The sequence below is a fragment of the Lissotriton helveticus genome, chromosome 2_1 (genome assembly GCF_964261635.1).
Source record: "Lissotriton helveticus chromosome 2_1, aLisHel1.1, whole genome shotgun sequence".
Lineage (NCBI taxonomy): Eukaryota > Metazoa > Chordata > Amphibia > Caudata > Salamandridae > Lissotriton > Lissotriton helveticus.
In genome coordinates, this window is record NC_136059.1 from 311,681,634 (window position 1) to 311,698,891 (window position 17,258).

The window sequence follows — 17,258 nt, forward strand, 5'->3', positions numbered from 1 at the left end:
TCATTTTTTAAGTCTGCGGCGGTGTTTTCCAAGGGGTCATCGAAGTGGAGGTTTAGATCTCCTAGGATCGTAAAATTAGGGAGTGAACATGAGAGAGAGGAGGTTGAGTCCAAGAGGGATTTGCAGAAAAGTTTCTGCTGTCCTGGGGGACGATAGACTAGGATTCCTGATATAGTTGTGGATGGGGGCAGGTGGATTGAAAACAAGATGTTTTCGCAGTCCTGGATTGGGCTGTCCTTGAGATGACAAGTTAGGTAGTCACGATAGATGATCGCTATTCCACCTCCGATTCCGGAGGGTCTGTCATGATGTTTGATGAGATAGCCCGGAGGCAGAGCATGCACCATGTCTGGGTTTGAGTTAGGGTTGATCCAAGTTTCAGTTAGGAAGAGGACCTCATACTCCGAGTTTAGCAGCATCATGTTAATTTCCGTTTGATGTTTGGGCAATGATCTGCAGTTATGGAGGGCCATCTTGATCCGGCGTGGTTTAGGGGGGAGACGAGGTGTTAACCTGTAGGGGCAAAGTCGACAGCAAAATTGCCCAACCTTTAGAGGGGTCGTACTGGGGCAAGGAATGGGGATAGAATCCTTGATATTGAGGAGGGCTTCTCGGGTATACCTGAGAAGTGTGGGAGGGGCGGGGTCAGGGGCCCTGGGCCTCGGGCTCGGTCTGGCGCGGACGGGCGCAGACGGGCTTGCCTTAGGCGCGCCTTCGGCGCGCAAACGGCGCTCCCGCTGCGCTCGTCCGCTGCGCTTCCTCCAGTGGCACATTTATGGTGAGGTAGAGGCAGGGGGGCGTGGCCAGAGAGGGGGCGTGGCCTCGTTGCACGCCGTCAATGGCGGCGGCCAGAGGGCGTTTGTCGGGGATAGGGAGGCGCTGCTCGCTTCAGCAGGCTCCCAAGCTGTAATGACAACGCTCTGTCAGGTAGGCTGGTTTTGCTCCCAACACAATATAATCACACTCAAAATGTTAAAAGTATTTTTAAAAGTCTTTGCAAACAATAAAATCAGGGCTGCACCTCCCGGCTTTCCGCCTCAGGAGTGACAGTCTTTCAAGCTTTCAAGTGCGCTAGCAATCAGCGCCTTATAAGCTGGGCAGGGGGGCGTGGCCAGAGAGGGGGCGTGGCCTCGTTGCACGCCGTCAATGGCGGCGGCCAGAGGGCGTTTGTCGGGGATAGGGAGGCGCTGCTCGCTTCAGCAGGCTCCCAAGCTGTAATAACAACGCTCTGTCAGGTAGGCTGGTTTTGCTCCCAACACAATATATTCACACTCAAAATGTTAAAAGTATTTTTAAAAGTCTTTGCAAACAATAAAATCAGGGCTGCACCTCCCGGCTTTCCGCCTCAGGAGTGACAGTCTTTCAAGCTTTCAAGTGCGCTAGCAATCAGCGCCTTATAAGCTGGTAGAGCAGGGACTGCCTTCTACATTGAATACAGGTTGAAACACCAGCTCCATTATCTTGTATCACTGCCTCTCCCTCATCTAATGCAGATGTTGGTTCATGGAAGGTTGGTGTCTAGGCTTCTCCTCCCTCCTGCTTATTGAAAGGGAATCCCAATCCGCCTGAAAAGTAGAAAAATATCAACAAAGGTTTTTCTACTATTTTGGTTGTTTGGGCATTAGTACGGAACCATTTTTTCAAAGTGCCTTTAAGGAAAGGGGCAGCTCCAGCAGTACTCTGGTCTATTTTTAAAGGATGCTAGTATTCTTGTTGCCTTTACCTGCATAGTGATAACAGTTATAAATTACCCTCCCCTTATTAAGGGTTCCACACAGTGGCTCTAGCCATACTTACAGGGATGGTAATAACAGCTGTTCATACTGTTCAATTAGAGCACTGTGGTGTTTAGAGCTCAATAATGAAGTTGTCTGATGCTAGTAATAGCTGGTGTTCACTTCCTGCACCAACATTCCGGTGCTTGCCTTTCTGTTTATTTCAGTGTGTGGAAAGGTAACAAACAAATGTAGCCTTTCACCTCTCATTCAATCATTCATTTTATACAGCACAGCAATTCACCCTTGAGGATCTTGAGGCGCTGGTGATGTTGGCTGCTGTGTGGTGGTGGTTTAATGATTCAAACAACCAGTTCTTGAGTTCTTTCCTCAATTGCTGGAGAGATGTGAGGTGCAGGTGGAGGTTGTTCCATGCCTTGGTTGCCAGGTGCGAGAAGGAGCTTCCTCCGCTGTTGGTTTGCGGGATCCGTGGGGTGTCTCAGGGAAGAGGGTAGCGTATCAAAGGTGTCTGGTTGGTTGATGGAAGGTCAGGCATTTGTTGATATATACTGGTCCTTCATTGTGCCAGGCCTTGTAAACGTGGGTGGGCATCTTGAACTGCCATCTTTTCTGAATCAGGAACTAGTGTAGTTTCTTGAGATGGGATGTGATGTGGGTCCTTCTGGGGAGGTCGAGCATGAGTCTCGCCACTTTGTTTTGTATTGTCTTGGAGTCTCTTCAGGAGGTGAGCAGTGATTCCTATGTAGAGCGTGTTTCCGTAGTGATGGGAGCCTGCATAATGGTCTTCCTGGTATTGAGTGGGAGCTACCTGAAGCGCTTGTGTGGCATGTGGACGGTGTGTATATAGGTTGATGAGACTGCGTCGACTTTTTCCGTAATCCATAACTAATTGAAATACACTAAAAGGTCACACATCTATCCATGCATGAGGACAAACAACAGAATATCTTTCCATGCACAGCACTGTTCATCTGCCAGCTGAGAAGACCACAATGCACCGGAAGCTAAGTAGACATAGATGTACAGAGAGATGTAGAGGTGTGCAGTGAGCAATGCAGAATAACGAGACACAGACATGTAGACAGAGAGGTCTAAAGAGAGATGTAAGTAGAGGCGTATACAAAGAGCCACAGAAATAGAGAAGAGGGTGTAGAAAGAGATGCAAGGCATAGGTGAGAGATGAGATGTCGCCAGTAGGCTAGTAGGTGGCAGCATCATTTGGTGGAGTCGTGACCTACTCTTCTGCTTATGAACATGATAGCAAAGGTGGGGAGAGTAAAACATAGAAACAGACGTCCCCCTTGGGTAAGGAATAAATCTTCTAAATTCTAGCACTTACTGGGAGATATTCTGCCTCTGGGGCATACTTCCTGGGACTCCAGCAACTTTAACCCTAAAGGCGCTGGTGTTCTACTGCGGCGATGGGCCCTGGGAGGTGGCTACATTCCATGTGAGCGCTCTTGATGTGATGGGGTTCTGCGTGTGGCTTTGCGCCTGTGCATATGCAAGTTCTGTTCAGTCTCTCCTGTAGTCTGTGCCCCCTCCCCCCGGCACGTGTAGACTTCTCTCATTCTTTCGCGCTGACATGATCCCCTATGCTAGCATGATTTCTGCTGATGCCTATGTGTTCGCTCTGTTACGCCCTGCCCAGAGACATTGATCTTTTCTTACAATTGACCTTATGCCCGTTTGTGCCTTTTTTTCCTCTGCACCAGAGTTGGGTTCTGTTGTTGTTTTTTTGGGGAGGGGGGGGGGGGGGAAATGGCTGGTAGACATTGCTTGATTTGAAATGTTTGTTTTCTGCTTCTAGAGTATACGCATTTGTACATTCGATCCATTTTCCTTTCCTCACCAATTGTGCGCTGCATGTCTATCGACCTGAAAATTGTAAGCACTATTGATTTATTGCTGTTGCATATGCTCACTGTCGATGTACCTGGAATGCTACTGCTGTTCCTCCACTGCATGCTATCTAGTGTGTCACGTCATTTATGATGCTATACGATTTGATAGCGGCCAGCCTCTGGGATGTCGGCGTGACGCTGTGTAACTATAATATGTCTTCAATAAATACTTTACACCAAAAAAAACTAAAAACAAACATAAAGGCGCTGCCAATGTTCCCTTTTTACCCTGGTGAATATTTTCACACAAAACGTTTAACGGCTATCAATTGCAGTAAAGAAATCTATGCTTCTAAACGTCAAGTGTGCTTCATAAATTAAATATTTGTTCCTGATCAGTCTTTTGGGAGCAGACTTTAAGGCATATTTACAAGGCCCCTGCGCCACCAGAGCGCCACTTTTTTGACGCTCCGGTGGGGCACAATGCTGAGCTCATGCAAAGCCACCCTACATGGCTATTCATGGCCTTGTAAATATGGTCTAATTATTGCATTACTCTGTGTGAAAGGGGCTTTGCATGGGTGTTACTGTGGGTGTTCCCACTCAACACCAATGGACTTGGACACATTCCCAGGTTTTCAAGGTTTCGTAACTCTGGGAATGCGTCAGATTCTAACGCCTCCCCAGGAGGAGAAATAGATTTATTTATCCTCACTTTGTGCTTTTTGTTATGTGTGCTGCATTTTGCAGCACACACAGAAGGAGGAAAACACCATCACTGATTGTTCTTGTGCACATAAACAATCATCCCTAGACACCCCAGAACATTTGTGCCATATATAAATGCACAAATCAAATCAAATCCCTGCAATGCAGGGCATTGGCGCTAGGTATCCAATTGTACTCCAGTGCAGAGAAAAGCACAGGGGTGTGTCGTATTGCTATAAATACGACACATCCCTGCACTTTTATAATGATGCAGCTTGGCGCAGCAAGACGGCTTGCAGCACTGCCCTGCGTCATTTTCTAGTAAATATGCCCCTGTGTTTTTCGTTGCGCTTGAAGATGCCTTGCATTCATGCAATTATCCAAGCATTCAACTTAAATGAAGTTCTTCTAATACTAAAGATTAATGCAAGTTACCAGGAAAGTAGTTTTAACATTTGGATTAGACTCCCCATAGATATTTATTTTGAATTAATGTGTTCTTTGTACTAAGAGGGCCTGAGTCCACATAAACATGCCCAGCTGCCAACTTACAAAACAATCCGTTTCTACTATGAAAATGAGTTGAGTGAATTTGAACATTTTGAAAGTTGATTAGCCTCTAGATGAACAGTGGGCTAAAAATCAGCATAAACAATAATCTGGTAGTTCCAGCAGCAGCTGAGTGGATAGCACTCTTTATTTGCAAGAATAAATATTCTTTTTCACAAAATGAACTTGAGGCTACTGCTGGCACACAATACTTTCAATTAGTTGTTTATGGCATTTTCTGTGCTATAGACACGTCAAAACAGGATTTTGGGGTATTCATTGTGAAATGAAACTTCACAGTCAGATATTTTTATTCCTTGCTACTTAAGTCGTATTTGGCATTGAGAGCTCTTGTAAATATGAGTACCAGAGGGAACAGACATCGGGCATATTTCCAAGATAATAATGCAGCGTGGCGCTTCAAGCCATCTTGGTGCGCCGCGCTGCGTCGTTAGGAAATTGCAGGGATGCATTGTATTTACAACATCAAGAGGCTTCCTAGCACCAATGCAGTCACCCTTGCACCATGGTGCAAGAGTGCCTGTTTAGCAGGGAAGATTGTTTTTGTGCAGGAAAACAACCATTGATGGTGTCTGCCTTTCTGCCCACACGATGAGTACCTCCTCACAGCCGGAGAACTCAGTAAAGAGTCTAGGGGTTCTCATCGACAAGAATCTATCTGTGAACCCTCAACTTGCAGCAGTCAAATCCTCCTGCTTTGTACAACTATGAAAAATCAGGAAGACTGGCACATTTTGTACATTTGATGCCTTGGTCCAGGTCATTTTGGCATTAGTCTTTCTAGATTAGACTATGCCAACTTGTTATATCTTGTCATCCCTAAGGGCCTGAACCATAGACTTTAAATAATTCAAAAACTGGCTGCCAGGCTTATTTGTCGACTGCTTAGGCATCGCCATTTCACCCCCTTGCTGAGAAAGCTTCACAGGGGTCCGGTGGAACAGTGCCCTATTTTTAAAATGAGATGTATAATTTTTAAATCTCTTCACTGCAAACGTTCTGCTTTCATATCATCGAGAATCTCCTCACAACCCCCTCGGTTAAAATGAAGAGATTGGGAGGTTCCTGATTTTTTGTTCTTGCCGCTCGCATCTGGAACTCCCCCCCTGTTGAGTTGCAATCTACAGTTAACTATAGGAGATTCTAGAAACTCTTGAATTTTTGGCTCTTCAGACAAGTGTGTAACTACGTTCTTGCCTGCAGGGCATTGTCTCTGTTACCCAGTGTGAAGAAACCTGACCGGTGATCGAGTGCTAAATAAAACCTTATAACATAACATAACATTTCTTTTTATGTGTCCTGCAGAATGCAGCTTACATAGAAATAAAAAAAAATAGGAGAAATAAAGGTATTTCTCCTCATTGCGCGACGTTTACGCCTTTCCCTGGGAAGGCATTAGAATCTGATGCATTTCCAGGTTTATGAAGCCATGTACATCTGGGAATGGATCAGAATCCATGGATGTTGTGTGGAACTCCCACCGCAACACCCATGGAATGCCCCTTTCTTGCAGAGTAATGCGTGAAAGGGGGCCATATTTACAAGGCCATAAAAAGCCATGTGGGGTGGCTTTGTGTGGCCTTATACATATGGGTCAGCACACTGCACCATTGGAGCATCCAAAAAAGTGACACTCCAATGGCTCAAGGGGCCTGTAAATCTACAAGCTGGCAGAGGAGGGTAGGCCCAGGGATAATCTCCCATGAGGATTACTTTATTTCCCGCAGCTCTGTCGCAGACTCTGCCTCATCCTAAGGGGTTCTTTGTATCCAAGACTACGGGTGGAATCAAACACATTGCATAGATTCAGGTGCAGTATGTTTAACTTTTATGAGCACCTAAGATGCCAGGGTGGCCCCATACACACATATAGGGTAGGAATAGAATTTATTTGGGTCCTGAGGAAATGCCGATTGACCCTCCTGGCAACAAGGGCATTAAAGATGTCGACCCCACGCAACAATTCATTCATTTTAGCTATCAGAGTACATTGTGACATCAGGATAGCGGCTTGTTAGGTCTCGTAGGCGTTAGCCGCGCGAAGCGCGGTCTCGCCAGAGACCCTATTGTCAGCGAGTCTTCGTTCCAGGAGAGGAGACAGGAGCTGGCCGCGCGCAAGGAATTGAGCGGGCCACGTGCAAGTGAACGCGCTTGCTGTGGCCAGCTCCTGTCTCCTCTCCTGTAAAGCTGTACCACACAGCCACACCTCCCCTTGCTTACGCATGCGCAAAAACAGAGACACACACACGAGCACACCTACAGACACGCACGCACACACACATACAGAGACCCCCACCCACCTCCCCGCCGCACACACACAGAGACACACACACGAGCGCACCTACACACACACACACATACAGAGACCCCCCACCGCACACACGAGCGCGTACACACACACACACACAAGCGCACCCCCTCCCCCCCACAAGTAAGGCCCACTTACCGCCACTCCCGACTTCAGTTGCCACCGCGGGGCTCTCCCTTGGGCATGGGAGCCCCTCGTCACCAGCACTGCTTCTCTCCGTGGCACTCCGTGAGCGCGGGCTTCCGAAGACGGAAGCCCCGCCCCACGGAAGGTTTTGGTTTCGCTCACATGTTGTTGCAACTGTCGCTGCTCCATGTGGTGGTGGGACAGCTCAGCGGGCGGCTTCGGGAGAGCAGCTTTAAGGGTGTTTTTTCTGCCGTGGGAAAGCTGCTCGCAGAGCGCGATGAATCGCGGAGATGCCGGTGCAGGGTCGTCTTCTGCTGACCATTTCACTGCTGAGCAACAGGACAACAAACTAATGAGGAAGGCTGAGCTGAAAGTTCCTCTGGACTTTCCCTTAGAGGAGGCAGCTGCCTTTGACGGTAAGGGAAAACGTTCAGTGTTTTATGTCCCGACATGTCCGGCTTTCGCCGTGGGCGTGCCTAAATGTGCCTGCTTTGCACACTCAGACTGTTTTTTTATTGCCTACGTTTCTTCCAAACACAACGATTTCACTTACCTTGTCTATGTGTGTGTGTTTCCTGTGCAACAACTGACACAACGCACACATGTAAATTGTCAATAGTAGAAGGAGACTGCAACTAATCCAATTGTCAATAGTAGAAGGAGACTGCAACTAATCCCTTTTCAGTCGGCATCTGTCACTTTTCCAAGTACAGTTGAAATGCCTGTGAATCCGTTGCCGGTGGCTTGTGAAGTGAAGTGTCTCATGGGTGCAGTTGATCACGTATGGAATTCTTTACCCAAATAACTACTTTTAAGAACGTTTAGTTGCTATGGTTATTATAATGCCTTTTACTCAGCTACATTAGTTGTTTTTTTAGCCAGTACAGTGTATATTGGTAATTGTGCGGCTGAGCATGTAGCTTAGTATAATAATAATAATAAAAACATAAAATACTTCAGAATGTGGTTGTACTGAGTTGGATAGTGTTAGCAATTACATTTGTTGAAAGTAGGGTCACCACACGTCCCAGGTTTACCCCGACAGTTCTGTTTTTTTGTTGACTGTCTCAACCTCCACACAGTTTTTTTAATTACACCTGATAAATATCCCTATTCCCAGTACATTGGTATCCCGGGTTCTTATGTCAACAAAAGCGGTCACTTGCAGTTTTTTAGTGCGCCTGCATCTATTGTTCTACAATGCCATGTTAAGGCTGATTGTTTCTGCCCATACATGTCTAACAGCCGTCATCACGAGCCAAGAAGATCACTAGGGTCTCTCCTTCCTTTTTTATTTATTTAAGAAATCTGCTTGAGATTCTGATATCTGCATATATTATCTACTTCATTCATGCATACAAACTGCAGTAGTTTTAGTAATTAGAACTGCCAGAGCCTGAACTTGATTCACATTGATAATGGTATTGATCTGCTAACCATACATACCCCTGGGCATTTCTGTATTAGTGTCAGTGTGTGTCAGTATTCGGACGTTTCTTGTCCTCCACTAGGACATTTCTAGAGATAATCCTTATACTACCCAGTATGTTGCTCAAGGCCCTCTGCGGATCAGTACCGAGTAGCTGAAGCATGGCTGCCTGTGTAGGGCTGAATATGAATTTCACGGCAACCTGTTTTTCAGTATTTAGATCTTTATATGTTCTACTGATGTTAAGTGTTTTTGTAGTACCTTAACTGCTTGAGAACGGTTTTCTGAATTTTATACTCATATTGTTGACATTGGATGCATGTGGGTTTTTTTCCTGGCGTAAGTGCTCTGAGATTAAACATGTGGGAGTTTTCATGGGGTCTTCATTCATTTTGACTTTCTATTTTTTAAATTGTTTCCATGAAACTCGGCGGATTTTTTTTATTTTTTTCATTACAAAGAAGCTCTAACTTTACTAAAACAGTAACATGCAATTTAAAAGCACTTGCTGCAGAGTTCCTTGTAAATCCAGGTTTCAGGCAGCAATAAAAATGTCATGATAACTTGTGATTAATGTTCCTAATAGAGAGAGATCAGAGGTTTGTCTAGTAGCAGTTTTGACTCACCATAAAGTAGTGCAGAGGGTTAATCTGCTGCAAAGAACAGATCGGTGTTTGGGTGGCTATCTGAGAGGATTCGTAAAGCCAGCCTTTACCAGCACTATAAAGCAAATGAAATGTATGTGAGAGAGGGCCTAAGGGAAGCTGAGGTCCACTTTTTACACGGTGGCAATGATCGAATCAGAGGAGGAGGTGGGGGAAGAGGGACGCGGGGGTGTCCAAAGACTATGTCGCACTGGGCAGCACCGCGGCTAAAGCTGGCCCTGTTTCTAGCTCAAGCGGCACCGGCACCTGTAGTCTAAAGATAATACCTCTGCCTCAAGTGAAGTACTCTGGTACCCAAGGATGACTAGCAAACAATATTATTCACAATGTTGCTTACTATTCAGCAACATTTGACAGGTTGCAAATCATCTTTATACACCAATTCAGAGTTTGATAACAAATTAATGCAACACGTTGTAATATACAATGCCAATAGCTCAAACATTAATGCTGCGAGACCTATTGCATTGTAAATGCTTGTTTTTTATTGTAGCAAGGGACCATTGCCCTATAAAGAAATCCCTGGTTCCCTTAGACTTTTTTACTCTCACTCTTTGTCACCACCCTAGTGAAAAGCCCCCACATGCATTTATCTCAAGGCATTTTGCAGATTAAAAGATCTGTGGTAGAGACCCCCAAGTCCATTGAGCATTGCAGAACCGGCTTGACGAGGAGCGCCCTATGTTGAAGCATGACACTCCCCCAGTGTGTGAGGGGACTATGATCTGACCACTAGGATCCCCCAGTATCCCTTTGGTCGGACCAGTCAGTCCACTTATATTAGGGCCCACTTTCTCTCTGGAGAGGAATGACTCCAGTTGAAGTGGCTTGTAAATATGCTCCATGGTTTCACACAATGCTGGCATAGGAATAGGTGTGGCGCAGGGGCCAGGGTGCCTGACTCCGTTCTACGGGGTTCACGGTTCGATCCCCGGCTCCGGCGGCAGGTTAGCCCAGCACCATGTGACTCTGGGCAATAGCTTGCTTAATCTTCTTGAGGGCCCTCTGTGCCAGGTCACCACATTGGAGGCCGTTGTGTGCTTTACAAATACTGCTATTTCATTTCATACATCAAAAGATGTGTTTATAACATCAAAAATACTTTTTCCTGGTGGAAATTTTTTATTGACCAGTCACATAATTGTTTATGGAAATTATTCCTTCCCATTGCAGTGTTGAGTGAGAAGTGAGGACATCCATCCAGTTCTGCAGCTCTATATTTACCTGCTCTGATTCTGCCTGAGTTCAATGCCATGTTTCCCTGAAGCTGTGCAGTTTCTCCTGTAGGAACCTGTTTTGGAGATCCAGAGGCACAGTGCGTGTGATTTGGGGTTCCCACAACTACGGTTCATGTTCCCTCCACTCCGGTTCAGACCCAGAGATTCAATAGTTGTTTTGTGTTCTGTTCTACTTTCCTGCAGCTTCTTTTTTTTTTTTTTTGCAGAGTTTTATATAGCGCGAACTAGAACCGAACCGAACCGAATCAGTTATCAGAGCGCTTTACATAGCACCAGTTACGTTACATGAGAACACACTTTCATTTTAGGCACGGGGAGATTAAGTGATTTGCCCAGAATCACAGGGGTTTTTTGGCGTCGTTACCGAGACTCGAACCCAGATCCCCAGGTCCGAGGTCGAGCGCCTTAGCCAACCCCTCTCCCCAAGCTTCCTTTGTGTGGGGTGAAATGCAGTTGTGTGTCATGCCAATGTACCACTGTCACATTGAGACACTGGGGCATTGTGTTAAATTAGTAAATATTTTACAACAGAATTCACATCACATGTTGTGTGAAATTGCATTATTTTTTACTTGGAATTTTGAGAAATATATATAATAGTTTTACACAGTTATGCACACTTGCGCTTTCACAGTGAAATGTGGTTTTCCAGTATTTTGTGTGAATTCCTGGCGTCCCTCCTTTCAGCTGCTCTTGCATCCAATTCACTTGCCACCAGGAGTTGTGATGGAGGTGGTGCAGAGGCGCTGCCATCACTGGCAAAGCCCATAGGTCTGCCTCGAATGTGCTACTGCATATCAGTGTCATTTATGCTTATCTGTCTTGGCATGCATTAACACTTTAAATCTATGTATATTGATTTTGTTAAATTAACTACACAATGTGACTACCTATTACCTTTAGGTTTCAGATCGTAACATTCAGATCACATTTCTCTCTTGTGGGATATATGTGAGGCAGTTGGACACTTTAATGTTTTCTTTTGGGTAAAAGGCTGCGATTCCCTAAGTGTTTTGGTGGGTTTATAAGTCATTACTAACCCCTGCCTAGCTAAATCAATGAAAGTGGATTATAAAAAGAATGTGCAAAATATATCTTCATGAAAGATTGTGTTGTGTTGTGTTGCAGGCACTGCAATGGAAAGATGCTAATGCATTCCAAAAACAAGCATTGGCAAAAAAGCCAATAGGTCTCCCCTATGCAAGATCTATTGCCTCTGTCAGTATGTTTTAGCCATGTTGTACACCACTGTGGCTGCAGTTCAGCATTGTTATAAGCCACTCACATGAATCCCAGGTCGTTCTGATTGGGAGATGCGTAAAGCCCCTGATTCCCACTAGGGTCTGTGCGCGATGTCATGAAGTAGCACTGTATCTTCTACAGGTCCCATGCGAAAAGCGGGTTTGGGATTTGGAAAGTTCAGCACTAGCTTGAACATTGGCTCTGGCAATTATCCATGTGAAGTTAATTGGCAACACCTGCTGCTAGTTTGTGGAGTCTTCATAAAGGTCAAATCAATTAGTTATAAATGTTACCAGGTGCACCTGTTGCTGCTGTTAGGCTTTAGGAACGTTCTGGATGATTTTAAACAATCAGTGATTACTCATACAATTTTGACTAAGTGAATGACAAGGACAATGATTCCCACTATGTTACCAGGAGAAAAATGCATAGCAAACCAAAACCAAGAAATAAAAGTGTCTATCTGGGAAATCAGCCAGGACCAAATCATACACTCATAGAGGGTAGGGCAGTGGCTGGGACCATGACAGTCGCCTTCCCCGAAGGTAGCCTTACAGGGCGAGGTTTGGTGGGGCTAAAGGCATGAGAACAACGCACCACATAAGAAGCATGAACAAAAGAGCCGGGTTCCCATGAACGTTCTGATGGGTCATATCCTTTCCAATCAATTAAGTAGTATAATTTGCCTCCAGAGCGTTTGGAATTGTAGATGTCATGAAGACAACCAAACTAAATCTCCCTCCTTCTACATGAGAGCTGGGGTCTTATGTTTTTTGGAGTGTTCATAAAGGTAAAAACAATTAGTTTTGAATATTACCAGGTGCACCTGTTGCTGTTAGGCTTTGGACATTTTCTGGATGATTTTAAACATTTAGTGATCATGTAGACAGTCCTGACTAAGTGAATGACAAGGCCAATGATTGCCACTATGTTACCAGGAGAGAAACGCACATCAAACCCAAACCTAGAAATAAAAGTGTCAACTGGGGAATCAGCCTGGAACGAATCATAAACTCGTAGAGAGTAGGGCAGTGGCTGGGGCTGTGACACGCATGGCTAAAGGTTAGTGGGTTAAAGGATAGTAGCGAAAAGTCGAGTGTCATGGAGTAGAGTGGAGTGTTATGGAGTGTCATAGAGCGTCATGGAGTGGTGTAGAATGGTGTGACATGGCACGTAGAGTAGAGTTGAGTGTCGTGGAGTGGAGTGAAAGAGTGTCCTGGAGTGGCGTAGAGTGGAGTGTTGGGGAGGGAGTCGAGTGTCATAGAGTGGAAGAGCTTAGAGTGGAATAGAGTGTCATAGAGTGTAGTAAAGTGACAGAGTGGAGTAAAGTGTCCTAGAGTGGAGTGGCATGGATAGTCGTGGAGTGGAGTGGCGTCGAGCAGAGTGAAGTGGTGTAGAGGGTGTTGCGTTGAGTGTTATAGAGTAGAGTGGCCTAGAGCAGAGTAGATTGTCATAGAGTGGAATGACATAGAGTGGAGTAGTGTAGTAGAGTGGAAAGGCATAGATTGAAGTAATGTCTTGTGGATTGGGTGGCATAGAGTGGAGTAGGGTATCATAGAGTGGAGTGGCATAGAGAGGCATGGAGTGGAGTAGTGGAGTAGAGTAGATTGGAGTAGTTTGTCATAGAATAGAGTGGAGTAAAGTGGCATGGTGTGATGTGGAGGGAGTTGTGTAGAGCGTTGTAGAGAGGAGTAGTGTCATAGAGTGGAATCAAATTGAGTATAGTGTTGCACAGAGCAATGTCATAGAGTTCAGTAGAGTGCCATAGAGTGGAGTAGAGTTTAATGGAGTAGAGCATCATAGACTGGTGTATGGTGGAGTGTTGTAGAATGGAGTATGGTGGAGTGAAGTGTTGTAGAGTGGAGTATAGTGGCCTAGAGTGAAGTGGCATAAGGTACAGTGGTGCAGAGTAGATTGGCATTGAAAGCAGTGGCATAGAGTGCATTGGTTTTGAGTAAGGTTGTGTAGAATGCAAAGGCTGTAGAGTGGCTTAGATTGCAGTTGCATAGTGTAGTGACGTAGAGTGGAGTGACGTAGACTGTAATATAGTGACGTAGAGTGCTGTGGCATAGAGCAAATTGTTTCACATTAGAGTGAAGTGTCAGAGTGTAGTGGTATAGAGAAGAGTGTTTTAGAGTGCAGTGGTACAGATTAGGTCTTAAAGTGGACTTGCGAAGAGTGCAGTGGTGTAGGGTGGAGCGATGCTGATTAGAGTGGCATGGAGTGCAATGGTGTACAGTGCATTGGTGTACAGTGCAGTAGAGTGGCATAGAGTAGAGTTGTGCAGAGTGGAGTAGAGTGGCATAGAGCGGCATATCATAGATTGCAGTGGCATAGAGTGGAGTGGTGCAGAGTGTAATAAAGCAGATTGTTTCAGAGTAGAGTGAAGTGTCATAGAGTGCAGTGGTATAGAGAAGAGTGTTTTAAAGTGCAGTGGTACAGATTACATTAGAGTGTCTTAAAGTGTACTCGCTTAGAGTGCAGTGGTGTAGAGTAGAGTGTTGCAGATTAGAGTGACATAGAGTGCAATAATGTAAAGTGCATTGGCATAAAGTGCAGTAAAGTGGCATAGAGTAGAGTGGTGGAGAGAGCAGTGCAGTGGAATAGAGTCCAGGGGTGCAGAGTAGAGTGGTGTAGAGTGGAGTGATGCAGAGTAGAGTGGCATAGTGGCATAGATTACAGTGGTGCGGAGTAGAATAGAGTGGCGTAGAGTTTAGTGACATAGAGTACAATGTTGTAGAGTGCAGTGGCATAGAGTACAGTGGCATATAGTGTTGCAGGGTAGAGAATAGTGGTGTTGAGTGCAGTGGTGCAGAGTTGATTGGCATAGAATGCAGTGGCATACAGATTATTGGTTTTAAGTAAAGAGGTGTAGAGTGCATTGGCATAGAATGCAGTGACGTAGAGTGACTTTGAGTGCAGTGGCATAGAGTAGATTGGTGCAGAGCATAGTGACATAGAGTGTGGTGGCATAGAGTACATTGGTGTAGAGTGCAGTAGAGTGGCTTAAAGCTAAGTGCTGCAGAGTAACGTGCAAAGGTATATATAGAGTGGCACAGCATGCAGTAGTGTAGAGTAGAATGTTGCAGAATAGAGTACAGTGGTGTAGAGTGCAGTGGTGCAGAGTAGTTGGCATAGAGGGCATTGGTTTTGAGTAAAGTGGTATAGATTGCATTGGCATAGAGTACAGTGGTTTAGACTAAAGTGGCATAGAGTGCAGTGGTGCAGAGTAGAGTAGAGTGGCATAGAGCGGTACAGCATAGATTGCAGTGGCATAGAGTGTAGTGACACAGAGTGGAGAGGCATAGAGTGTAATAGAGTGGTGTAGAGTGCTGTGGCATAGAGCAGATTGCTTTAGAATAGAGTAAAGTGTCATAGAGTGCAGTGGTATAGAGAAAAGAGTTTTAGAGTGCAGTGGTACAGATTACATTAGAGTGTATTAAAGTGTATTTGCGTAGAGTGCAGTGGTGTAGAGTGGGGCGATGCAGATTAGAGTGGCATAGTGTTCAATAGTGTACAGTGTATTAGCATAGAGTGCAGTAGAGTGGCATGGAGTAGAGTGGTGCAGAGTGGCGTGCAGTGGAATAGAGACCAGAGGTGCAGAGTCGAGTGACGTAGAGTGGAGTGATGCAGAAGCGAGTGGCATAGAGAATAGTGACATAGAGTGCAGTAGTGCAGAGTAGAATAGAATGGTGTAGAGTGTAGTGACTTAGAGTACAATGTTGTATAGTGAAGTGGTATAGAGTGCAGTGGTATAGAGTGTTGCACAGTAGAGAATAGTGGTGTTGAGTGCAGTGGTGCATAGTAGATTGGCATAGAATGCAGTGGCATACAGAGCATTGGTTTTGAGTAAAGAGGTGTAGAGTACATTGGCGTAGAATGCAGTAATGTAGAGTGGCATAGAGTGCAGTTGCATAGAGTAGATTGGAGCAGGATAGAGTGGCATAGAATGCAGTGGCATAGAGTAGAGTGGCGCAGAGTAGAGTAGAGTGGCGTAGAGTTTAGTGACATAGAGTACAATGTTGTAGAGTGCAGTGGCATAGAGTACAGTGGCATAGAGTGTTGCAGGGTAGAGAATAGTGGTGTTGAGTGCAGTGGTGCAGAGTTGATTGGCATAGAATGCAGTGGCATACAGATTATTGGTTTTAAGTAAGGAGGTGTAGAGTGCATTGGCATAGAATGCAGTGACGTAGAGTGACTTTGAGTGCAGTGGCATAGAGTAGATTGGTGCAGAGCATAGTTACATAGAGTGTGGTGGCATAGAGTACATTGGTGTAGAGTGCAGTAGAGTGGCTTAAAGCTAAGTGCTGCAGAGTAACGTGCAAAGGTAATAGAGTGGCACAGCATGCAGTAGTGTAGAGTAGAATGTTGCAGAATAGAGTACAGTAGTGTAGAGTGCAGTGGTGCAGATTAGTTGGCATAGAGGGCATTGGTTTTGAGTAAAGTGGTATAGAGTGCATTGGCATAGAGTACAGTGGTTTAGACTAAAGTGGCATAGAGTGCAGTGGTGCAGAGTAGAGTAGAGTGGCATAGAGCGGTACAGCATAGATTGCAGTGGCATAGAGTGTAGTGACACAGAGTGGAGAGGCATAGAGTGTAATAGAGTGGTGTAGAGTGCTGTGGCATAGAGCAGATTGCTTTAGAATAGAGTAAAGTGTCATAGAGTGCAGTGGTATAGAGAAAAGAGTTTTAGAGTGCAGTGGTACAGATTACATTAGAGTGTATTAAAGTGTATTTGCGTAGAGTGCAGTGGTGTAGAGTGGGGCGATGCAGATTAGAGTGGCATAGTGTTCAATAGTGTACAGTGTATTAGCATAGAGTGCAGTAGAGTGGCATGGAGTAGAGTGGTGCAGAGTGGCGTGCAGTGGAATAGAGACCAGAGGTGCAGAGTCGAGTGACGTAGAGTGGAGTGATGCAGAAGCGAGTGGCATAGAGAATAGTGACATAGAGTGCAGTAGTGCAGAGTAGAATAGAATGGTGTAGAGTGTAGTGACTTAGAGTACAATGTTGTATAGTGAAGTGGTATAGAGTGCAGTGGTATAGAGTGTTGCACAGTAGAGAATAGTGGTGTTGAGTGCAGTGGTTCATAGTAGATTGGCATAGAATGCAGTGGCATACAGAGCATTGGTTTTGAGTAAAGAGGTGTAGAGTACATTGGCGTAGAATGCAGTAATGTAGAGTGGCATAGAGTGCAGTGGCATAGAGTAGATTGGAGCAGGATAGAGTGGCATAGAATGCAGTGGCATAGAGTAGAGTGGCGCAGAGTAGAGTAGAGTGGGTTAGAATGAAGTGGTGCAGCATAGATAGCAGTTCAGTAGAGTGCTCTGGCATGGAGTAGAGTGGAGTTGTGCAGAGTGGGGTTGTGCAAAGTGGAGTGGCGTAGCATAGATTG

The 17,258-nt window shown here is 45.3% G+C and overlaps 1 protein-coding gene across 1 annotated transcript in view; it reads right to left on the minus strand.

Moving 5' to 3' along the window:
- CCBE1 (collagen and calcium binding EGF domains 1) overlaps positions 1-17,258 on the minus strand; it is an 885,539-nt gene that overhangs the window by 73,265 nt on the left and 795,016 nt on the right. The window lies entirely within an intron of this gene.